The sequence below is a fragment of the Cygnus atratus genome, chromosome 10 (genome assembly GCF_013377495.2).
Source record: "Cygnus atratus isolate AKBS03 ecotype Queensland, Australia chromosome 10, CAtr_DNAZoo_HiC_assembly, whole genome shotgun sequence".
In the NCBI taxonomy this organism is placed as follows: domain Eukaryota; kingdom Metazoa; phylum Chordata; class Aves; order Anseriformes; family Anatidae; genus Cygnus; species Cygnus atratus.
Window position 1 is genome coordinate 16702257 of NC_066371.1, and position 26345 is coordinate 16728601.

The following is a 26345-nucleotide window of genomic DNA, read 5'->3' on the forward strand; positions in this document are numbered from 1 at the left end:
GCAGGCTGGGAGGTACCCGAGTCTGTCCATGTCTGACAGGAATACTTACGTTCTTCTCACCTCAGAGCTCATTTGTAGTAATTGCTAAGAGATTCAAAGTTACTATCTATAGAGAGCTTTGGAGACATAAGTACTATATTCATCAGCAGAAGTATTCGCCAGAAACTGAAAAAGTGAAAAAGCAGACTTCATGTTGATAAATTGCTGAGAGGTCTAACAGCATTGTTAACTTCCTTTTGCAGTGACATGGGCTCTCCTGAGTCGATCCAAGGGCTTCCTGATAGTATTTTTCTGGCGTCTATGTCTTAAAGCAACCACTTGCTTAAAATGTATGTTGGTAGATTTGCCTTGCCCTTGTGCTGTTTATCATTAAGAGTTTAAATACAAAAGGTAAGGGACTTCCAACAAAATAGTATGTATGTAACTGATATTCTTCAGTCTTTAGAAGATATTCTAAAATGTTATTATTCTCAAAGCAAATGAATCATTCTTACCCAAACATCAGCAAGCTAAACATGGTATTTATACAATGACCATTGGGACCGTTTGTAGATTCTATGTTTGCTTTGCTAAATCCATCTTTATTTGCAACAAGAATTCTGTTATTGATAAATATTTTCTTTTAGGGATTTTGTGTAATATTTATTCTGGAAATTTCCACTGAAACCACAGAGGACAACTCATATTCAAATCAATGATTCTATTTCCCCTTGGGAAGCTGCTGTAGAAAGCAAGGACTGACTTTTAATTTGTGGGAATGTTGAGACAAGTTTGCCAATAGCCAGCTTGTTTTCCAGCACTGACTTTTAGATGTTGCTTTATGTCTTCACTGCTTTTTTGAATTTTACTCTTACTTCTTTACCCACATCCCATGTCTAACGATTTAATTATCCTTCCCATTCAGAATCTTTGCTGCTAGTGCTAAGGATTATGCAAACCATTGCCTACTTCACCCTATCAATATTTTTCTTGGAACTTAATGTCAAGGTAGAAAATAGTTTCAAATTACTTAGTTTCAGAAGTAAGGTAGAAAATTTAAAAGAAAAGAGCTGTGATAGAGGAGATTGTTTGTGATTTTAACTACTGTCTTCAAAATACATCTAAAACTTGTCTTTGTCCTGAACTGTAAAATAACTGTTGCTGTAATTTAACATTCAATTCTGAGAAAAGTCAGATTATGCATCTGGCAAACTCACTTGTGGTCCTTTCAGAAAAGATATAATCATTGTATTATGTTCTCTCCACTGGCCATATTCTTCCAACTCTGTTGCTGTTGTGATGGGTTTTGTTTTCCTTTTTTGTGGGCTTGCCTGTTTGTTTATAATAGAGATGATATGGACGCTACCCCCAGGTTACCAAGGTCACAGAAACTGTCCTTTTATATTTTTTCTAAGTGCTCTTGGGTGCAAGATTATCAACTTTTTATCAGGTTTAACAAATTACTTAGTTTCAGAATTCCTTTTGCCAGGGAAGCACCAGATTTATTTTCTAGAGTCACAGATGCTAACAGGGTCAGCAAACAGGAACTTCATTCAGACCCTGTGTCTGGCCTATGCAGTTGCTACTAACATCTGATGGAGGTTCAAGTCCCTGTATGTTCAGTACAGCTGAAGATAGGCCATTTCAAGGGCATTTCATGTAGGTATACATATAATATGCATTTTGCACTAGACTCCAGTTCTTTTTGCTTTGATGCTGAATTAGAACTGTGAAATAATAGTTGCAGAATAACCCAATACATCTAACAATCCTCTGGTAACAGTTTTTTTTTAAACAAAGTGATGATCAGAATTTTGTTATCTTCTAGTCTTTTCCCGCAGTGTATGACATTCAGATGTTAAATGCAAAAAGCAACTTCATGCAGAACTGCAACAGGCTGAGTGCTATACAACTTCATGGCAATGTCAGAGAATGTGTTACTGTCATAGCCTTTGTCTGTCGTAACTCTGGCTCTTAAGAACAATAGAGATGCAGGACTGGTTGTTTTTTGCGTGGGAGACTGTGATGTGAGGGTGTGAAATTGCTGCAGGAGATCACACTGGTGATTCATGGGGATATACTTTCTACTGTATCAGATACTGGACTTATGCCATAGCTTGGTGGCATATGATACCATGAGAGTTTTCTCTTAAGAGCAACTAAGACTGAGTCCGAACGTTCTCGTAATCAAACGTCTAACTCTGTTACAAGAGTAGCACTTCAAGGCTGTAAGTCAAATACTGGTCCTCCAAATATCCTTCTGAGTCCTGATATTTCAAAAAGCCCTGTGTTTTTGTGTAATGACTCCTCATAAAAAACTTTTGCCTGCTTTGTGAAGAATGACGACAGGTTTTATGATTGCACTTTGCTCTCTTAATCTATGTACTACTACATTTTTGGCAGATCAAGTATTCTTCACTTCCATTCTTAGTGTTGCCATTTGGCACCAGCAACACTTCAAAGGTAAACTCTCTAAGTGCATACGGATTCCTTGGAGTGGAAGGTGTTATGGATATATGATATGAAAACATTATTGTTATGCTTTATATACGTACATTATTTTAAGAAATTTCATAAAGTACACTGAAATAAAAGAATAGCTATTTCATTCTTATATAATTACAGCCAAACTGTAAGCTATTGAACTGGCATCCATTATCCCCTCCCTTCTGAAATGTCCTTGAAATTCCTCCTCTGTTTTGGTAGTGTGGAAATTAAGCTGTAGGTTGTGAAAATAACGTGAAGCTGAAACCTGAGAAGAACTGTCTGACAAGTATAATTCATTATTAGATCATTCAGACTTAAGGCATGCATAGTGCCAAAGAGTTTGGTGATTGCAGGTAAAGGTGCACCTTCACATTTTTTAAACCAAGTAGATCACCTCCACTATGCATATATTCCCTGATTAAACAGGAAAATGAAGAAGAATTTAAAGGAATACCTAAACCTGAGAGAATGTGTAATTTAAGGAATTTAGGGAAAATTTAGGGAAAACCATGATGGGAATAGTCTTAAGTGTTAAATTATAGGAGATTAGTTGAAGCTGTTACTGTTAACAGCATGCTTTAAAAGCTGACAGCTTCTAAAGCTGTCAGAAATTATATATAAAATACATATGTTTTCATGGGAAAAGATTTTCATAGGCAAAAGATAGTAAAACAGAGAAAGTTTCTCTGTCTTTTGTTGTTTATTACAAATGATAAACAGCCATGCAATTTTGCTATTTCACCATCATTTAAAAATCAGTCATAGGGGCTGAATATCTTAAGATATTGTTTGTTCTGCTCTGCAGTTATTAGTCCCAGCTGCAGTAGCTGACCAGCTGTGGATGTTCTGATGAGACAAGTCATATGCTCGGAGGTTGTCCTGAGTAATATTTGAATCCAGAGCTCTGCTCTGTGGTCCTTTGTGTTTAACAGTGTAAGGTTGTGTGGGGAATTTTACATTTCTGTGAAAATAGTCCATAGGACATGATGGTTTTATGCAGTGCAGAATTATTAGTCAAATGTATTTGCCTGCACCGAGTGAGAATGCACACCTAACGCTTTTCAAATGGTACTCCAATCATCTGCTCTAAATGATTAATAAGCACAAGCAGAAAATAGCTCCAGATCTACCTAATGTTTGCATGATTATTTTTGTAAACACTTTATTCAGGCCTTCTCAGCCATCTTTCCAAGCATTGTCAAAACAGAAATGTTGCTATTTTTGGTTAGATTTTCTCAGTTCGTTTGATCTTCATGATGACACTGAGTGATGTATCGGGGAAAGCACCAGAAATGTTGATTTGCAGCTGACAGTAAGCATGTGGTTTAAGATCAAATGAGAGAACTAATCTAAATATTTGCAGAATACTTACAGGTTTCTAAAGTTTTCCGAAGGTAGTGACTGAACTTTGTGAGAACTACAAGTTTGTATTTTGTATTAATTTCACGCAAACTAATTAACAAAGATATGGTTACAGCTTCTCTTAGTTTCAAATAAGCTAGAAATAGTTTTAAAAGATATGGAGGGACTTGTACTTTTGTTCTGTTAGCTGTCCTACTTTTTCCTAAGTCCTTGCTGAGATAAGGTTAAGACTGGAATTTAAATGGTGTTGAGGAAGAAGCCAAGATAAGAATCAGAATATAATTAACATTGTATCTTCTCTCAAACAACCAAGGCTGGCCAGCACTGCTATTTACCAGTAAAAAGAGGTGGAAGAGTTCTAGTTTTCCACATAAAATGCTAGTGTTGTCTGCGGTATGAGTCTGTAGGTGTTATGCAATGGGTATGAATATTTTACGCCAAACAAAAGTCTACACCACCAACCATTTTTTTTTGTCTCCTCTTCCAAATTCTCTATCTCAGTTCAGCTTTGTAGATGTTTGGTAAGCAGTTTTAACTCTTGTGGTGGCAAGACTCTGGCATAGCAGATTTTTTAGGAAATCTAATCTGAGTCTATGTATAAAATCAGGAAGGTTTGGTTAAATAACCCCCTTTAATTGCTCTAGAAATGTTTCAAAGATGCCACCCTGCAATGTTGTGAAGAAAAGAAGCATCTTAAATCTACATTTTTTTTTTTGGGGGGGGGGGAGTAATTTCTTAATACTGGAGTGCTAGTTCCTCAGTTTACTTCATGTAGGCAATCTGTATGTCAAGCCTCCTTTATGAAGTGGAAATGTACCTATGTTTCTTCGACAGGTGCTGTGTCCCAGGGCCAGAGCCTCCTTCTCTCAGTCAGGGCGAGGCCTTCTTGCATATTGTGGAGGATACTAACAGAAATCTGTGAGTGTTGAGGGAATAGAAGGCGCGAGGTGGGGACCTTTTGCTGTTGACAGATGCGATTCAAGCCCCTCTCGCCGAGGCGGAGCTCAGAGCCACCCTCACCGGTGTCACCGCGCAGTGCCCGCCGGTGCCCTGACATTTTGCGAGCCCCCGCACTGCGAGAGGCGAACGTTAGCGCCATGACGAGCGATGAAGGCTGAGTGTCCCCCACATCCCCCCAGGACTCCCCTTCTCCCCTCCCTCCGCGGGACTCCGGGGCCTGAGGGGCGCCCACCCAGGAGCCCAGGGCCGAGCCCGCTGACTGGGGGGCGCCGCTGCGCGCCCCCTGCAGCCGCGGCGGAGCTGGGCGCGGCGCCGGCCTCTCCCCGCTGAGGGGAGCCCCAGCCCTGCCGGGGGAGGCGAGGCGAGCCTCCGCTGGGGCCGGCACCTCGGCGGGGAGGGGAGAGGCGCTGCCCGCCCCCCCCCCCCCCCCCCCGGGGCTTCCCCGCTCGCCGCGGCCCCGCTAAGTCTGACGGAGCGCCGCCGCCGCAGCCCACCGCAGCGCAGCGGCCCGGCGCAGGAGGGAGGCGCCGTGCGCGGCCCCACTCCCCGGGCGCCGCCGCCGCTGCTGAGGGGACAGCGGCCGCCTCCGCGCTCCCGGCGGCTCCGCTCGGCTCGGCTCGGCTCCGCTCGCCGGCTCAGGTAGGAGCGGGAGCCCGGCGCGGCCCGGCTCTGCCGGCGCTGCTTGGGGGGTTGCAGGGAGCGGCGACCCCCGGGGGTCTCCCTCAGGGCTACCCCGCGCTGAGGTGACCTTGAGCGGCGGGATGCGGCTGAGGGATGTTCCCTCGGGGCGGTGGATGCGGGCGGCTTCTGCCCGGGGTCGCCCTGCGGGGCAGAGGCTCTGACCGCTCGCACAGCCCTCGGGGCTCCGTTGCGAGAGGCGGCGGTTTCGGCAGCGACGGGGACGGGCGGGCAGAGGTGGCCACGCTGCCCCGGGCGCGGGGCGAGCGAAGGGCTGAAGCCCCCGCCGGGCCCTCCCCGTCCCGCGCCCGGCGGGGGGCAGCTCCCCGCGGCCGGGCACGGCCCCAAGCTGGGGAAGGTGCCGCTAAAAACGCTGCTTTCGGAGCCAGGAGGGAGGCTTCTGCTCCCCCGCCGCCGTGAGCTGGGGCTGCGGGGAGCCGAGGGAAGGAGCAGTCGCTTCCAGGGGCGGGGATCTCGCCCCGCTCCTGTACCGCCGAGCTGCGGGGCCGGGCTCGTTCCCCGCTCCCACGTCTGACAATCGGCAGCTCGCGGAGCCTCGCAGCTCTCCGGCGGGGCACCAGGAGCAGCGCCGAGCCGCAGGCGCCCGGCGTTACCGGCCCGAAGGAGCCGTGCCCTCCTCCGATCTCTGCCTGCAGGGCCCGGGGTGCTGCGGGCGGGGGGTCCGCTCGTGTACCCCATTAAAGTGTCAAAAAGTTGACTGCTTCTTGTGTGTTTCTGGCTGATCATTTTCACTTTTTTTTTTCTTTTCCATCTTATTGTCGTGCTGTTTTATCACCTTACACCGACACAACCTAATTCTGTGCTAATACTTTCTTTACTTCCTTTTCATCTACAACGTATTTTGTAGTAAAGTGACATTTGAGGAGCACCGATACCAAGATAAGGTGATGTGAAGACAGGGAAGCTAAAAGCAAAGGCGTAGAGTAGGACTTCACTGCCGCTGAAATAAACTACAATGTAACTTTATAAACAGCATCAAAGTTGACAGGGCTGTAACTCAACCCCCACGCAGTGAAAAGGGACCTTTTCCAGAATACAGATACATTGCTGGCAGATACTGCCGGCCCTGGGTGAGTAGGGAGGTCTTTGAAGATGAGTGGAACGGCGTATGGTCAGGTTTGCAAGCAGCTCTTTGTTTCTGATCCTGTCCACTCACCTTCACGTAACTCGCTTTAATGTGGCCACTGAAATGGAATCCAACATTTTCAGGATGTTTATGTGAAGGAGTGGTGGCTTGTGTACGTCTGTGCGTCTTGCTATTAAACTAGCTCAGTATTCTTGAAAATGACTTTATGATCTAATGTTGACCTCCATTTTGACGGTGAGCATTGCTGGAAGTTCTTCCCAACACAGAAGAATCTGTATCAACTGCTTAGTTTAGTGTCAATATTAACATTTTGACTTTAACATTGAATTAAATATTTTAATTTTACAATGCAGAGTATTATTTTACATTTAATTTGCACTTGATATCATTACCAGCGTTGTGTCTTGTTCACATGCTATAAATTCAGTACCACAACCTCTTAATTTTCCAAGTGTTATTGGATCTAAATTTGTGGCATGTTTCCCTAACCAAACCGTATCTTATAACCATTCAATTGCCTGTTTGCTGATTATCTGAAGAATGTTTTTCTTTTTTTTTTTTTTGACAAGTTCTATAGGGAGATGACAACATAATAAAACTGCACGTTGTTTGTGGTGCTGTCACCTCGATGGGATTCAGTTTGGAGGAATGCAGTGGGGAGAGCAAACGGACCGTGGGAATACCCAGTAGTTTGACTTTCCTCAGCGAAGCCTCTTGATGCCCTGGGGTGCCCCACCTGGCCTTTCACCCCCACTTCAGAGGGGTGGGAGTTTCTGCTACATCCCGTGTCACCCATCAGACACAGCGTGGCACCGCGGGCAGCATTAGTTACCTGCTTGTAGGTAGCTGAGTCAGACCTGGTGCATCTCTCTGGTTCCACATCCTTTGTTAGCTAAGAATAAAGCACTGGAGATCAACTACCACAGCAACTTTGGTGATGGGACCATAAAGTACGACTATTTGCCTGAATATAGATAATCCTCTAGGTGTTAGCTTAGAGTTTATCTATATTAACAACAGCTGTATTTTATGGTTACTTGTTCATAACTTAAAATAGTTTAAAATCTAGAAAGTGAGCTTAAACAAACTTTCTCATACTCAAAAATTCCCTATAACACGCACTGCAACTTCAGAATAGGTGCAGGATGATGAACGTAGTTGTGGAAAAATGTCTGTATGGACCATGAAGAAAAAGCAGAGTAACTGTACAAGAGCAAAAAGATTTTTGGTGATAGTCTGATGGGAGCTGATAGCAGGAGAGAGAATCTGGAATGGGAAGAAAGTTCACATCTAAACAAAGCTGTGTGGCTGCTGAAATCTTTTAAAATAAACATCTGAATGAAGTTCAAACTTCTGATAAAGCTTACCATCGGAATGTGTGTCAGATAAACTTAAGAATTCTGCTTCAAAACAAAGCTAAGTATAAAAAAAAAAAAAGATTAGTATAAATGCAAACTACTTCTTTTGCGAATATACATGACAAATGCAAAAGGTAAAGTAGTTTTGACTATCTGAAAAGAAAAAATCTAAAATCTTTGAGAAAGGAAAATTGAACATGGATAAATAATATTTGCGTGTAGCAGGATAATAGACATGACAGTAATGCATGTAATAGTGGCAGAGATACACGTTGGTCTCTATATTTGTTCTACAAAATTATTAGTTAGATCATTTTTTTTTTCTGATGCTTACTCTGAATAAGGTTCATCTTCCATAAACAGAGTTATTTAGCATTGAAATATTTCAGACTTCTATTTTATAGGTGTAGCCAACTCTTTTACATTTAGTGCATCTAATATAACACAATATAATCTATATTATATAATAATGATCTGTATTCTAACTGAAGTGTTAACTGGCATTTTTCTGGGTCTTTGGTGTAAAAGGTCTTGTCTTCATGGATTCTGCACCTTACATTCCGAATTCTTGAATATTTTGCAGCATATAAATAAAATAGCTGGTGTGCTGCAGGGACGCCCTCCACACGCTGGAATGTAAACTAAAAAGGCTTTAGATGTTTCTTAGAGGCAGACGTTGCTACATATTTAACACATACAATAGCAAGTGTATTTTGGAGGGTTCATTGCATACCTTGAGTCCTGCAGAAAAGTAACATCAATTCTGAACGAGCCTGAGTTTCTTCAGTCCAGATGCTCAGGTCAGCACCCTCACAGCCTCAGTCGCTGTCCTCTTGTGCAAGCTTCTTTATCTGCATGCAGCTATTTCTCTCCTTTGATCTTAAGGACTGGCACTGCTGGCAGATCTTATGGGCTTCCCATGGCTCCTGTTTCTGGGCCACGCACCCCCATAACAGCTCAGCTCCCTGACGCTGTCACATTGAGTGCCGAGTGCGTGTGAAGGCCACATTGTGGTGTGGCTTCTGAGCATGAGAGAGCAACAACAGTGATATCGTGTACTAGGTAGTACAGTGTCAATACAATGGTCTTTGTTTCCACAGTGAATTTCTTCATTGTGTGGCGGAATGCCTTTAAAAGTAACAGTGCTGGGGTTTTCGGAACCCCAACGGGTTTCTTTCACTGATGCTTCCTGTGAGGGAGGTGCCCTGTCCTGCCTGCATGGAGCACTCTGATTGTGTATGCAGTGTAAGTGTATATGTAAACCATCAAATAGGTTTGCAAATTCATCAGGGAGGGATTAGTCTTAATTGTCGAAGCTGGGGCAGGGTTCAGAATTGTGAGACTGAAGCGTGTTTCCCTCTCCCACCTGCCAAGCTTGGCCTCGGATGTACATCTTGTGTTCTGAGCAATTTTGTGCAGCACAAAGCCCACAAAACTGCAGCTTTCTATATACAGTATTTACGTTTCTAAGCTTAATAAATCATTAATTCTGTAGTGTTTGTGGAATTACCTATAGCCTAACTTACCTATGAACACACCTACAACAATTTTCATTCAGCTGCGCCAGGGTATGTCTAATGTAGAATCAGCCAGCAGGGCTGAAGAGTGTTTAAAGATATCACAATTGCTGCTGTCCACTCCACGCTACATGCACGCTTTAGGATTCAGGAGTTTTCTGATGAGTGTTGAGGCTTTCTTTTGGTGGTTAATAGTGAAAATAACACTAGACTATTCCTTTTGATTTCTTCCTGCAAGCAGGAGATGCTTTTCAAGCCTCTGCATTGCTGTACTGTGTGGAAGTCAGTGTCACCTTGAATATAGATTTGCTGAACATATTTATTGTGTCCTGCTTATTGAATAGCCGTTCTTCATCAGTGGAAGCTATTCCTGCTAACGGGAAATCTGCCATCGTGGAAGATGTAATTGCATTCAGAATGTACAAAAGAGGCCCCTATATTAGACTATTCAGTGTTTCAGTTTTTGTATTTCAAGTTTTGTCTTGATGTTTTAAACCTTTCAGTAATACTGATATTTTTTAAATAGGCTAATGATGTAAGAAGCTTAAAATAATATGAAGCTTGTGTGGGGGGAATGTTCTCTGTAACCAAAATTGAAATTCCCAACAGGTTGCTGGGTTCCTGAAAAGCATTTGCATAGGTGTCTTAAAATGTTTTTAGGTGGGATAATGAGGATCATAGATAATCACGAGAAAATGAAAAAGGCCTTTGCTAATGTCAGATTACTTAGCAATTTTGTTGGTAGCAGTTGCTGAAGCTTAAGGTAAATTCACCTTTTTCCCCAAAACACTGAAGATTTTTATTCTTTGTCACCTGAGGAAATTGTTCTGTGCGTTTTTAGGTGGTGCTGGCCTACAGTTTCTGTAAAAGCAAAATGCTACCTTTGAGAATAAAGTTACGCCAGAAAACTAATTAATGGCAATATTAGGTATATATGCGACTGTTTTGCTACATTAAAGTTGTAGTCTTAAGTTAAAATGCATTTTTAATGCATTATTTTATTCTACAAAATCTACAAATCATTCACAAGCATTTTCTTAGCACATAGAATATTTTACTAGCTTTAACCCATTTTTTATGTTTTAAAAATAGAAGACTGGCATGAATTTTGGCCTATATATGGTAGAAGGTAATTACATGAAGAAAAAATGGTGAAAATAAATAAATAAATATATATATATATATGGAAAACATCTATGCCATGTTATTGGATTCTTCTTAGTTATAGTAATCACTGGCTGTCCAAAAGACCTGTCAAAAAGTAAGCCCATTCATTTTTAAATGTGCAAAACCCACAATAATCATTCTGAAAAAGGTAGACTGAGTCTTCCTGAAAGATTAAATACTCTGAAAAAATCATGTGGTATACGTTGTAGCCTTTCTGGTTTTGTCAAGTGCTGGAGGGTTTGAGAGAAATGGGAGGAAGAAAATGCCCTTATAATCTGTGAGGTTTGTTTCTTTCAAAAGATACAGTATTCTGGTGCTTTTTGTTTGACCCAACAGTGTTCACTATATATTTTTTGTTGGCATTGCTACCGCTTATTGCTCCCTAGCTAAATAAGATGACAAGATGGGATTGTATTTACTGTGAATTTCCTTGTGATTTTCGTTTTGTTTTGTTTTCCTTTTTTTTTTTTTTTGACTCTCACTTTGCAAGTTTCTTGAGAGTGGAGAAAATGGAAAGGCTACTTTATGTACGGCATTCCTGTTATACATCCTGGTGTGACATAGGACTTCTTTAAAAATATCAATATATTATTTGTTACTGATAGTCTGCAGTGGCTTTCAGATCCCTTCCAGCAGAACTCAGCCTCGCTCTGTTTTGTATTTTTGCTTGATTCATAGATTTGGACTTCCTTTGCTTCCAGTTTACCGCTGAGGAATTTCTGCAATATATTAAGTTTTCTTTTGCAGTTTGCTTGTGTCCACTAGTGGATTGAAGATGGTACAAACCTTACTCACCTGCTTCACAAACATTTTTCTCTACTAACATTTGTCTGGCTGTCAAACATACTCTTTCAGTGTGCTACATGAAATTCCATCTCAGGGATGGAATACAAGGACCTGAGTACCCCTTAAGCTTCAATTTCGTATCAATCCTTACTGTCCTATGAAGATATCACGTTGGGCAGTTACTGAGTGGCCTTATTGTAGCCAATGTACGCTATCAATTACTGCTTTTCCATTCTTTATAAGGATGGTTACCATATCAAAAGGGAAATTTCTTTGATTTGACATTTTGATTATTTTCCGGCACCTAATCCTTCAGGTGCTTATGTGATTATCTAACTTGCTTCCACATTTTCTTGGGCATAAAAGAGAGGTGGATTGGTTTGCAGTTTCTCGTCGCAGACTCGCTTCTTTTGAAGTTGCATACTGGTTTTGCCTCTTCACAGTCCTTTGGGAACTTTACCCTTTCTTTGTGCATTATTGAATATAATAGCTAATGTTTGGGGATGGCTTTAGGTAATTCCTCAACTCCTCTGCAGTGAATTTCAACAGGCCCTATCAAACTGAGTACGTCTGGCTTCTCTTCACATTTTTTAGCCTGTTCTTTATTCCTCTGGCCTGTATTCTTGGTAAAATCAATTTTGATTTTCTTTTTTTTTTTTGCGTTCTCCATTATCCTTTAGACATTAAAAGAATATGAAGGAGATACTGAATGCTTCAGCTTTTTCTTAACCAACTGTTATTTTCTCTCCTTTCCCATTAAATCCTAGAACCGTTGCTTATCTTTGTCTCCCATTTACTTCTGCTGTATTTATAGATCCTTTTTTGGTTGTCTTTTTATGTCCCTCATTAGTTGTTGATCCTTTTGTGTGTTGGCTCATCTGGATCATAGCCGAGACATTTCTGCCATTCTTTTCTACCTGTTCTTTGTTTAGTGTTCTTGTTTCACCTTTTGTACGATCTCTTCTGATAGTCAAAGCCTTTAAAAGACTCTGGATGTGACAATAATTGTCTCTCCCAATGCTACTTCTATTTCTTCTGCATTGAGATAATCTGTTGCACTATTTTATACAGGCTTTGTTAATAACTGTCAGGTTTCCTGAACTCCTGGACTCTAAGATCATCTCTTCAGGAGACATTACCAATCATTTGACTGAGTTTGTCGAAGTTGCTGCCCTGAATTCCACTTCGTCTTTTTTTGTGCTTCTTTCACATCTTCCATTTAATACAATGGTGAATTCTCTCAGCTTCTGGTAATGCTCAACTGAAATGTATTGCTGCCCTTAAGATCTCAGTCAATACTTTCCTATTAATCAGAATAAAATGCAACTGCAGCTTTAGTAACATCTTCCATAGTTGTACCTTTATCTTGTTTGCCCAGCTCCACCTTGGTAATATAACATGCCTCCTCCTCAAGGCAGCAGCCTGAAAAGATGAAAAAAAAAATGCCTCTGTGTGATGGCCAGGGCATGGCACGGAGCAACTAAGACTGTGTGTTATTACTTGCTTTGTTAGGCGATGTCTTCTGACTTCATTCAAGTTGCTTGCCTTTGTTGGGCTGTTGTTTCAGATTAATAATTAAACCACCACAGTATGTACTTAACCTGCATGTCTCAAGGGTTAATTCATTACTATTTGTAAAGCTACTGAGAATTTCGGGTGGAAAGTGCTACTGTAAGTGCAAAGCAATGCAAGATGTTTCTGATGTTACTCAAAAGGAGTATTAAAGCCACTTACAGAGGAGTGAAGCGTGGTTTTTTGTATGCATACAGAAACAACCCAGTTTCTTCCCAGTGTAAAAATACCGGTTTTCTTGGTGTTCCTCTTGCAGGCGCTGTGCTGAGAACCAGTGCGTCTCAGGTAGAAGAACCTGCCTAGAACAGAAAACCTTTTCAGTTAAAATTTCTTCCTGCTTGAAGGAGGAATATCCTGCTTGTGAACTTAGCTCTAAGTCATGCGTTCCTGTCAAGAGACCATTTCCAAGTTGCATTTATGGCTTGATTGTCTAATAAGTTACAGATAACACAGTAGAAATATTTAATGTGTTAAGGGCAAGATTTCTAAAAAGGGGAGGAATGGAAGCCAAATGGCATTTGGCTTGTCAGTGAGGTTTGTGCATCTACATCACTTGGATGTTTTTGAAAATTGCACTCTAAATTGGTGGCTAATAGAGAACTTCCCATTATAATGGTATAAAAGGCTTATAAGTCACTATTAATAATTCAGCTGAAGATTATTGGAGTCTGCTTCAGTACCTCCTGAAAAGGGTGAAGACTTTGTCATTGATTCAGTGTCTGTGGGTTATGTTGCTGGGGCGCTCTGGTGAAACAGTGTGTTTGGGGCGACGATTTTGCCCCCTTTCATGCATGTAGGCAGCCAAGATTGAAAGTCATAAGTTACAGGAGAAATTGATGGAGAAACTGATGGTGGGGTTGCCTTTGACGCAGTCCACCTAGGAGCAGTGGGATGTATGAGATGCCGTTCTGTGGAGTGCAGGGAGAATCAGGCACAGGGCGTTTCTCTGCTAGCTTCCCCCAGCAGAAGCTCAGAGGTGGATTTGCAGGGGAAGGGAGCGGGAGGTGGGCGAAGCAGTGGCTGTTGCTGCTGTGCAGCATGGGCTCCACATCAGAAGGAGCAGCAGCGGTGCCCTGCCTGCCCTCCCAGCCTCCCTCCGGCAGCACGCAGACGCGCCCGGTGCCGCAGCCTTCGCAGTTACGCACCAGTGAGGAGCTCCCTGTTTTCTCCTTCCTTCTCTTTCTTTATCTTTTACTGTCTGCCTCTCCTCGTTTGTTTTATCTCTTCACATTCTCAAAAGATATCTAGATGAATCCTTCCCCATTAAACCATGTGAACACTGAACACTTATATGTGCTATTGCTTTGGATGGACACATGCCTTTTACATCCATTTTAAAGGAGGAATGTCAATTAAACCTACCAGTTTTATCCAACCAGATTTTCAGTCATCCCAGAAACACAGTACTATCTTTGGGTAATCTGTGTATAAACATAAAAACAGAAGCCCCATGTATATTTTTGTGGGGAGACACAAAATCTGTAAAAGAACAACAGTGGATCACTGGCATTTTTAGCAAAGCAAACCTGATATTTAGAGATTTTTAGTGAGATGTGGAATTTTTGTTAGCACATCAATATCTGTGGACAGAATGGTTAATAAAGCAAACATTTGTGAGAATATGTTTGTTAACCCTGAAAGGCAAGCCGATGTGTCCAGATCCCTCTGCCATGGAGAGAGAGAGTTTTCTACAGGAGTCCCCACAGCCACTGGTGTTGAACTGGAAGTCACTGGGAAATGTTCTTTGTCTTCTAACTACCCCGCTTATTGCTTAGCACCCTGCCTCTGCAGCGGTGATGGATGCACAATGCTGATGTCTTTTCAAGCTGAATAAAACTCTACTTCGGACGTGATCCTGCCTGAATCTCTGTGCCTGTGGAACAGAGTGCTGCTCACTGAAGGATGCCTGGACAAGTTTGAACCCTTACAGGTGCATACATTAGTGTTTAGTTCTCATGAAAAGGCCTTCCTGAGTGGGGGAAGGCTTTTCCAACCTGTTGTTGCATGTGACTTCTGGCTTTATAACCTCCCTACGATTCAGTCCAATTTATTTTTTTATTTTTTTATTTTTTTTGCATGTTCTTCTGTAAATATGGCCAAAGAAAGATGAGATAAGTGAAGCTTATGATATCCACCCTGATTTTAAACCTATGACTTTTGGAAGAAAATTGTGTCCCTTAAATGCTTTGCTCTGCTAGGGGAAAGTGTACAGAAGGAAAAGCCATAGGATGACTATAAGTGTTGAACAATAAAACCGGAACAAAAAGCTTTCTATAAATAGTAGTGTGGTCCCAATTCAGCGAAGTACTTAAGCATATGCCTAAATCCTTCCTTGTTCAGCAAAGCACTTACATGTGCATTTGAATTCTACTGAAATAAAGCATTAAATATCAGGCTTAAGTGCTCTGTTGAATTAGGAGCTGTATCTGTGCTGACAGGCCCGGAGAGAAGGAAGGTTTTCTGCACGGGAAAATGGAATGCTGTAGCGTAACATTTTCTATGAAACTTCTGGCATGATGCACTGACCAATTAACTTGGAGAATGACTGGACATTAAAGTATTAGAGAGTCATTGTGTTCTGATATTCCCCAAATTGTCCCTTTTGTTATTGGCAAATTGGTCAGACGTAATGATAGCAGCTGCCTTTCTAACAGTAGGACCTGCATTAGCTATTGAAGTGAATTTTCAGTTTCTTAGAAAAACAAATGCAATAATGATTTTCCCTGTGACATCAGTGGAGCAGTCTGTACTCAGGAATTCAAAATGTGAGCTGCTTGATTCAGCTGCCTCAATTAGCCCTCTTGTCAAGGAGTTTGCAAATACAGGTAAAGACCATTTTGTACAGAGACTTATTTTCTCAGAAACTATTTAGCTTCTGTTTTCTTAAAATACGATCTAATAAAGAATTTCACATTTTCAAGGTATTAATCACTTTTGAAACTCTCCTGCAGGGATCATAAGTACTGGCAGCTATTTTTAGTCATCTTGTCTCTGAAGAGGTTTTACATAATGTTAACACAGTGGCTGTGATGGCTGGCTGGATCAATCAGAAAGTGATATTTAAGAACTCCGTCTCAATCGGGTTAAAGTAAAGAAAATACAACTCATCCTGATTGTTTATAACACAGATATGTATGGGTAACCAGATGGTGTTTTCATCTGTGTGAGCATGCAGGTTTTAAAACTTACTTCCAATGGGATGGAAAACTCCCTTTGTCTCTCACTTGTCTGAGATTCGGTGATACAGACTTGGCTTTTGAGAAACCTAGATCCCAGTCCCTCTTTGATTGACAGCATAGCGTTCAGATTTTGGATCACTCGAAGTTAATCAGACCCAGGATTCCCCAAATGTAGTTCAGTACATTAGTTATGACAGTCAACTCTTTTTTTTTTCCTTTCTGATTGAAATCTTTGGGAAGTAGGTAAGTAGATAAGTCAATAAAGTCCAAACGTTCTGCCCTGATGTTGTAATTACACAGAATTACCGTGGTGATTTGGAGGATATATTGTGGTAAGTGGGTCTAGAAGACCAATTTCAGAAATGTTCTTTGAACTACTGGGGCTTTTTAAAAAGCAGCCTGTAGAGCCCAAGTCGTAGCTGGTGCTAATTGCCTATCAGTGTGCCAAGGCACACTTTCATTGCTTTGATTACTTCACTGTTTTTCTGTTGAGCAAATCTGTATACCTATTTCTTGCGTGTGATAAATCCCTATCAGGAAAAGCACACTGTAAGAATGGTTAATTCAAATATTATATGTTTGAGCTGATTAAAGAAATTCTAATCTGGATCTTTACATAGGAAGTTATAAAGGAGTTTCATAATTTAAACCACATCAAGTCTATAAAGTTATAATAAGCTCATGTAAATCTCCCCAGTGTAATAAAGTGGAAATATTTCAACTGAACAATTAAAAAGCCCTGCAAATATTTGAGTGAAAGTCCCTTGTTGCTTTACATTATATTTGATTAGAGCGGATGCAGCTTTGAAGAAGTGCCATTTTGATCTGATTCAAAAGGTCAACTGTTACGAATCGTGGTTAATGTCAAAATGTTCTTTTACTTCATGTGCTGCATTTGGCGCTCTGAGTTACACAAAACCAGCTTTCTCTGTTTTGAATTTCAAAGTGCTCGAGCAGCAGTTTCTGCAGCAGGGATCAAAATATCCATTGGAGACAGGATCGAAATACGGAAATCGATGTGTAGAATGGCATATCACTTCTTTTAAAATTAATGAAGTTATACTACGTGATGTAATTAAGTAGGTTGGTAGATAAGAAACTAATGAGCTGGTCGTCATGAAATGTGCAGATGGAATAACTTCCAATGGGCTGTTGCAGTGGAAATGACAGATTAGACTGGAAGTAAACTGACGAATTTTGGTGATCCAACGTGGAAATGTACATGCAATGAAGCAAGCTGGTTTTGCAAGTCCCTATCAATCTTCCTTTTCAAAACACTGAAAATAAACTTAGCATTTTTAGTGAAATGTTCAGGAGCTGTTTTGTTAAGGTACCGTGGCAAATAAGTTCTTAAATTATTTACTCCGATGGTGGTGCCAGAGGTATTTAAATCTTGGTTCCAGGAGAAGGAATAGTATTTTAAAGCTGTATGTCAAGCATCATCGCTAAATTTAATTAACCAAAAATCTTGTAGTTTTTTATTTAAAACAAAATTTGCACTAAACTGAATAGCTATCTATTCCTATTTGGAAACAATTCCATTTCTCTACTGCAACAGGATTTAGCTATATGTTAGAGAATATTGTGAGTGAAATTGAACATAATGGTCATGATTATTAAATACTTTTGTTGACTAAATAAAGGGAGAAGTGGTGGAGAAATATGAACGATCATTACTTCCTTTGCCATTCTTGCTGTGAGTTTCTCTGCAGAGAGCTTTCAACAGAATTTAACCTAGGCAGGGCTTCGTCAGCTGGATACATTCTCCCCTCTCCCTTCTTCCACCTCCTTGGGAAATTGAAATCAAAGTACATTGTGCAGCAGATTAGTAGTGAGTTGAGTAATCAACTTGCAGAGGCAGTGATGACCTGGAAGCTTGGTTGTAAGTTTCTTTTTTTTTTTTTTTAAAACCTAATCCTGTCTTGTGGCATTTTCCTAGGTACTTCCTTTCTGTTTGAGATGGATGGCAAGTGAATATGAAAGTAAGGATGTAATAATGGAGGAAAAAATGTATCTGTCAATTCAGAAATATTTATTTTTTTATTCCAAATTCTTCCTGAAGGTGGAAGGCAGATTTCCTTCAGCTACATTCACGTGTCAGCTATTGTGTGTGCTCGTGCTTTAACAGGGTGGTACTGATATTATCTTCTCATAGTCGCTTTTCTAATTCTTACGCAGCAAGATTGTAGGCATTTGAAGGTACAGCAACAGGACAAAATATATTGTCCTGAGAAATTCTGAGTATATTTTAAAGTGTTTGTTTTGGTTTAGTTTTCTCTTTTACAGTGTGCTTTCCAGGAAACCTTTTAGCTCTGGAAGAGCTGGTGAGGAACTGAAGTTCTTCTCAGATTAGTCCAACTGTGTAAGCTTGCTGTATTCAGCATATTTATTTATATAAATAGCTGCTTGAGATCATCATAAGGTAAAGGCTTGTATTTAAATACAACGTGCATTAAGAAATATACTTCAGAAGATGCTTCTTATCGTGCTTATTATCTCATCTCTCTGAGGGACAAATAGCTTCTCATGTATGTGGATCCAGGAGTTAAAAGTAACCAGTATCTTCTGTGGAGTGCTCCCTATCTATAAATATTTGTGAAGCCCTGCCCAACTATAAATAGTGAGGAAGGCTACAGGCTGAAGATTCGATCTTAGAAGATCCCAGTTTCAGTGAGGAGGGTGCTAGAATGCTGTAGCAACTGGGGCACCAAAGGGGTATGCTCTTGTAAATGAGGACTCGGCTGTGATGATACAGCCAGAATACTAAATTAATTAATTGAATTTTCTGTTCTCTGGCACAGGTTTTTCTATGCATCATCTTCATGATATGTGATAGTTTCCTTACAAGTTGTGGTTCCTGGAACTGGATAATAAAATAACCTTAGGTTTCTTTTTTAACTCTCCTTAAAAGAAAAGTCCTTCATAATTGTGCAGGGAAAAAAAAAAGCCCCAAATGTTACTTTTTAAAAAGAACTAACCCCACAGTTTTTCCTAAGCCTACTTCATCCGTTTTGGAGGGAGTGACCTGATTAGTTTTTTTTTTCAGTTTCTTGGTAATAAGGTCTTGAAGATAATTCTGGGGCTGCTTTGGAAGACAGTCCCCCGCAACAGTGCTCAGCATTAATACAGTGTGTAACATTGCCCTTTCAATGTTCAATTGAGAGTGTAAAATAACATTTAAACTCACTGGGACAGAAGCACACATAAAGTGGACTACGCAGTTGCCAGCAGGTTGAAATCCACAGACGCAGAATCGTTTAATGAAGTTGAGGAAACTGGCTGAAAATAAAGGAAGTATATATAAATTTAAGCCTTGATGTGCTCTGTGGTGCCTTTTTACTGAAATATTACAGAAATAATGTAGTAGCAATCAGTTTTTTTTTTTCCTGAGCTCTTTCCTCTTCTTTCCTCTGGGAATTAATGCAAGTTTTGTTAGATAAGCTCAAACTTGGTATCAAAGCTCCACGAATACGGCATATATTAGTCAGCTATAGTATATCGAATTCCATTGTAGTTACAGTGAGTGAAAACTGATGTTAGAATAAATCCTCCAAATACTAATTCAAATTGTAGACTTAAGAAGAAGAATTTCAAGAAAATATTTGATATATGCAAAAACATTTAAGGACCAGTGAGGTTATAACATGGGGTAGTCACAGATTAGGATATTCTGTAATCTCTCCGCTCTGTGCAGTCTCAAGAGCGAAGGGGATGCCATCTGAAATCGGTATTCAGCACAGTATGGCTGACTTGCGAACACATGTGCTATTAAATATGACATGTTTCTCTGCAGACAGCAGAGTTGTGTGTTGTGTTGATTTTCACTATGAAAAATTTTAGGTGTATTGACTTTGTGAAGTGGATGAAAGCATAAGAAATTAATTATGTTTCCAGGGCTCTTCCACAAGAGTACGAGTTAGACTCTCAGATGGGAAACTGTGTTTAGTGACTGCATTTCTCATAATCGAGTTTTACTTCCCCTGTCTAGCAATATTAAAGACTGGAAGAAAATTAGCATTTGGAAAGTTGGGATTGAATTGACTACAGGAGCTGAGTTTTGTGACCTAAGGTAACTGAACCAGGGCAAGCAGAACAAATACCTTGGCTATGACGGACTTTATGGAATAAAATGGGTGAGATTTTTTATTTTTTATTTTTTTTTCCAGACAGCAGTTACCCTAATTACTCCAAGTATTGAATTGACAAGGACCTTGAAAAACTTTTGACGTGTTTATATTAATGCATTATTAATGTGAGAAAATTCTGAGGGGGGGAAAAGAAGAAGTGGCATCTGATGAGGCAAAACCTGGTCCTCAGGCCATCATTCCTAAAACTCCACAGAAAACCCACAAAGAAGCAGAGGAGAGTGGTAGTGGTTTGTCTACAATTGTGCTTTCTTTCCCTGGGGAACTAAGAGGAGCCACTGTGTAGGACTCCTTTGTGGGAAAAGGGCAAATAGACCTGACATCCCTGTGCTGCACTCACTATCCTGTCGGCATTGCTGGACTTCAGGTAGGGTTTTCCATTTATGTTGAGTTTGTTCTGTAGGCTGTAGGCACATTTGTAATTGAATCAGGTGGGACTGCTTGCTCTTGGGACATTTTCTCATTGTTTATCTCCTTTCGTACTTCTTTCCTGAGAATTCAGTGGTTTATTTCAGTAGAAGTGTTTTGCTAATCTGGTAGTTTATGAACTTTCTCACATAGCCATCAGTGGACCAATAGAAGTAGAATATGCAGGATAAATTAAAAATCTACTGCCATGTGGATTTTCTGCATTAGAGAATTTAAATTCTATTATGTTTTTACATTAGAGAAATTAAAATTAATATGAATGTTATCATCTGAAGATAATTAGTGCATAAAATAGGCAAAATACTCATCTGAAAATAAGCACTGTTACCAAGGGCAGTATTACTGTTAAGCAGAGACATTAATAGCATGTATCAAAACCACATTTTAATTTCAGTTGTCCTTTAGGAAACATCAATATGTTATTCTTCTTTTGCCTTCCCCACTGATGTGACCTTTTGTAGTTCCTATGTAAAAGCAGAGAAAAAACAGTCCAAGAATTGTGGGGTAGACACACAGCAGTTAAAGCTGAATGGATTTCTAAGCTATTGATTATTTAAAAAAAAAAAGTCAATACATCATCATTCTAATGGTAATCTCTGAGTTCAGAGTATGAGTGAAGAATGCAATCTGCTTGCTTTGCTCAGGATTACTCAGTTGGGAGATAGAAGAGAACCACACATCTCAGATGGCGATCTGTAGCCTTTCTTAACATGTCTTACAACATTACTTTCAATTTCTGCTTTTCAGCGTGCATTAAATACCTTTAATTTTCAGTTAAATTCCTCTTTATTTAGCTGTTTTGAAGGATAAGCCATAAACATTTATAAATTGCAATTACGGAGACATTTCATTGCTGTATAAATAAATGCTTTTGAACACAGACAGAAGAATTCTCCACGGAGTCACTTGACTGTGTGCATTAACTATAAAATTCACTTTCTGCTGAGTAATTGTAACAGGCTCAGAAGTACAACCGATACAGACTGAGCATAGCTGCACAGAGATCATTATAAATCTGGCAATGACTTTTAGCAAAAATTGTAACCGTAATTTTGTTCAGTACTGTTCTTGTCACGTTGCTAATTCCATGTCAGTGATTCCAAATGCTTCACAGTGTCATGGCAGAATATAGAAATGGCAAGTTTTAAAGTAAGCAGCGTGAATGTGAGGAATAATTATTTATATGAACAGAAAAGATAAACCTTTAGGAGTGTATTCGAATAAATCAAAAGCCTTATGAATTACGGTTGCCAAGACAGGACTGTGCTGTTTGAAGACTTAGCACATATTGATTGCTAACATTTCATATGTGAAACATTTGGGAAAACCCCAAAAATGAAGAAAATGATGCATGTCTGACTCAGCTGATTCTTCTGTACTCTTTGATTTGGCAAAGAGAAGTGTGTGTGCCTGCATACGCATTATCGTTTAATTACAACTCTGAGTAAATGGTGAACGTGTGCATGTACATAAACACACACACACTGTCCTCAGTATCATTTAATTACCTCCCAGAGCAAACAGTCTTTCTGTTTCCTGTATCCTGGGGCACAGAAAGAATGTTTTTTGTTGGTTTGTTTGTTTGTTTGTTTTGGGCGGTTTTGGTTTAGGGACAGTAGGCTAAGCATTTATCTGAAAGATGTCATTTCGTATCTGACAACTGAATAGAATACAGAAACATAGCAGAGATGTCAGAAAAAAATCAGAAGAACATTACGCCTTCTTGACATTTAAATATCTTGCATTGTATGAGATTGTTTTGTATGTCTTCCTTGCATCTTGCTAATGTGTTTGATTTCTACATATACAGCATGAACATTAAAAATGTGATATGAGATGCTTTTACCCATAAATAATTAGAGGAAATATGGTGCGTATTTATTCTTTGCAAGTGGGTAAATACATTCATATATGTATACACAGATGTCCATATTTTTTTATTTGTTTTGGGTTCTCATACTTTGTAAGAAAAGATATTAACAGTAGGAATACAAATCAATTAGCTCTTAAGAGTTGAAATTAGCAGAGCACCTTGGTTGCACAGAATATTTTCAATTTTTATTAGATTTTATTAAATTTAACTTTATTAAATTTTATTTAGATTTATCAAATTATTTTTCCCTAATGTCTTTTGTGTTATTTTTGTTGTTCAGATTTATTTTTGTATTTAACCCAATTCTAAAAGAATTAATACAAATTAAATAGATACAAAGGCTGAATTTCACAATAATTCATAAAAGAAGTTTATAGCAGGTCTGTTTCCCAATTTCTAAGGTGTTATTTTTGTAAATGGTTTAACTTACTTATCTTTATTATTATATAACTTAAGCTTAATTGGACAATATGTCTTTATAACTGGTTGTACAAAATGAGTCTTGAACATATTTGCTAAAATATTCTATCAGGGAAGTTGTAACTGACCTCAGACCTGAATGTTTTGCTGTCTTTGGTATCAGCTCCCCAGGAGGGAGAGAAAAACAAGCTGATAGCTCAATGGCTTACTAACAGGGTGTCATTATTTTATTTGTATCTATCTATCTGCTCGCAGTCAGGCTGCTGATTCAGCTTGAGCTGAATGTTGTTTGGACTATTCAAGTGAGTTAAGAGACCTCAGTCAGTTTACCAGTAGACAGTTGTTTAAAGCAGAAAACTAAAAATAAAATTAAAAAGTGATCACTAATTGGCATCCTGTTGGTTGCCTCAGCAAGAGACTACTGAGACAGAAATACTATTTATGCAGTGCCTGGGTACCACTGTAATAAAAATGAATAATAACTGAGCTGCTTTCTCATCCTTGGAAGTGGTCCTTCTACTCCTGGGTTGGAGGCTTGTTTGTGTAACAACTGCCCTCTGAGCTGTGCCTCTTCTGCAAGTAAGTAATAGACTTCAAGCTGCATAACCTTTTATCCTCGCTGAAATATTAATTATTTTCAGCATTCCAAACTGAGCACAAAGGGGTTGAAATACAAATGCTGATTGTTGAGGAAGAGAGGATGCTGTAAGAGAAGACCTCAAAAGAAGTCATTGTACAAAACCCACTTACTGCAATTTTGGTTATTTTTCTGTTTCTTTATTAACTATTTCCTTGGCCCATGCTTTTTCTCTAGACCTTGGCAAAGAGCTTAGAGACAGTTTCCTGTTGATGGCATCAAAGGCAGGGAGTCAATTGCTTGCATTTTCCCAAAGGAAGCTGCGAAGTCTTGCTGTATCGCCCTTTCAGTACCATCAGCCTTTTTAGGAACAGCAGTGGTTAAAAACGAAAGTCCTCCCTGAACTTTGGACTTTGGTTTTGGTTTAGGGAAGGGGAGCACACCGGAGTCCTGAAAGACATCCCCTAGGCATGCCCATAGGTACCAAGTGATGGCATGCATTCTTGTGTTAATTGTATGGGCACTTATGTTGGGAGAATCTGAAGACTTTACCCAGCTCTGGGGAGCACGCTCGCATTCCGCACTGAATTAAAATCACTGTGAGTTATTACTGAGCCAAGGTTGGTAAATTTTGTTTGCTTTCATTTTCATAGTGGCTGCACCAAATATTTTGCAAGAAAGAAAACCAGATTGAATTAAAACAGCAATTACAGAATTGTTGGCAAAACAATGTATAATGCTTTGCTTTTCACACTAAAATATTTGCCAGCTCAATTAAAGCTGTTTCCCAGATTTCAAGATTCACCTAATTTCAAGAAAATGGAAACATTATAAAAATATTTTAACATGAGACATGAAATTGTCCAAAGAGAAATATTTCACTTTGATTTCAAAATAAGATGTTTTATATTCTGAAACATTTGTTCTGACCTTTTTTCCAGTTTAGTCTCTTGGTCAACTGTGACTTCAACTAATAATTGGTTTTAGTCCTGACCTCTTTTCCCTACTTGTGCACTCCCTAGCTATCCCCAAGCACGCTTGATTTTTTCTGTAGTGTGCTGGATGTATTATTACCATTCCCATTTACTTCTGCTGACTGTTCCTCTGCTGACTGAATGTCATTTGGAGCAATGACATGCCCTTTACTGAGGTTTTCAATCGACTGCAGTTTGACAGACTGCTCAAGAAAACTCAGTCCATTTACTTCCAGAATGAGTGCATGATAAGTGATGTGGACAACCCTCACCAAAAGTACTGAAAGGAGGAAGATCTAACTTCTCTGTATTCTTTTGTTCGTATTCTAATTCTCAAGATGGATTAAAATCTAAAGCATGTATTATTTTTAGGCTCATCGAGAAATGCAGACATGCATAATTCAGAACAGAGTAGGACCATACTCTATGCCAGTAGCTTTCATCTGAAATAAATGTAGTTATTTCTTCACACAGTGCATTCCCCACCATCTGATTGTTACAATAGCTATATGTGCTACTATATGGTGTATAGTAAAAGCAACATATGTTTTTATCTGATAAGTAATCCCAAAAGCTTTTCGTTCGTTTCAGTGTAGTAGTGAGAAATGCTGCTATTGCAGGCTTGGATTAAAATTATTTAACTTTGGAAAAATTATTCAATGAAGAATTGCTAAAATTAAATTTCAGGCCAGAATATACCAGTGCAAAGGATGAGAAAAGGTGCAATATGAAGCTGTTAGTGATGGGTCATGTACATCAGCGACTGTGTTGCTCAGTGGCATTTTCTGTCATCTGCTCTGAAGACTCGTGTGTATCTGCTAATCATCGTTCCTGGTTTTAAATGCAAAGTCTCTTTGCTTTGATCTCCTAGTGCTCCTGCAGCCCTGCCTAATGTAGCTGTTAGGCAGGCTTTTCATGGGCCAAATAATATTTGTCAAAAAATCCAGAGAAAAATGTCTGCCCACAATTTTTTTATTTGCATATTCATTTGGGCTTACTCCTAGCTCAGGCTTGGCTTTTCTTTCCTTTCCCTCCATTAAAACCTTCTGCCGAGCAACGAGCTCATTGCAGCACTTTTCCCTTCTCTGTTTCTTCTGGAGAAGAATCGCCTGTGTAAATCACTGAAATGGCATTGCTGATTGCCCCAGTCCTGTAATGGAGCTGGAACTCTAACAGTGATTCATCTTTGGGTCTGCTCAAGGTCTACAAATATGAAAGAAAGGAGAAATAGTTTGAATTACATAGAGAAAGTTTTGTTGTGAATTCCCAATGCTACTTGAAGTCCACTGACTGTTGTAGATGATCAATATCGTCTATCACGGTTTTTATATTATTATTATTATTATTATTATTTTATCCAGCTATCCAATTAACTTCTTTTTCTTTTTCTTGTTTCACTGGGTGGCAAAGCCCAGAGCTTTGCTGGTGCATTCAGACCTTGCTGGTATGTTGTACCATACAACATACAAAAGAAAAGGGATTTTTTTTACTCCCTTGGATATTTTGCAAGTTCCAGCTCTCACCAGGAGAGCAGCAAGGCATACCTGACTTACCTAGAAGATTGCATTAGAATTTTCTCCAGTATTTTTTTTTCTATCTACCTCCAAGCCTAACGGAGAAGAGGAGTGAATATCTTCTCTCCCTATCAGATAATCCACAAAATGTTTTGATAAAGTGCCTGTATGGTTACCTCTATGAGAGGAGGTAATGACAAACCATGAGAATGGGGCAGCTGCATTGCCAGAATGGCACTGTAGCAAGGATTCTTTAATTT

At 39.8% G+C, this 26345-nt stretch overlaps 1 protein-coding gene across 1 annotated transcript in view; it reads left to right on the forward strand.

Moving 5' to 3' along the window:
• Positions 1 to 5304: 5304 nt before the first annotated feature.
• The window catches only part of ATP2B2 (ATPase plasma membrane Ca2+ transporting 2), a 412675-nt gene continuing 391634 nt past the window's right edge, over positions 5305 to 26345 (forward strand). Inside the window, exon 1 of the mRNA XM_050712691.1 lies at positions 5305 to 5427. The gene's annotated coding sequence lies outside the window, so the exon portion shown is untranslated. The remainder of the gene's footprint in view (positions 5428 to 26345) is intronic.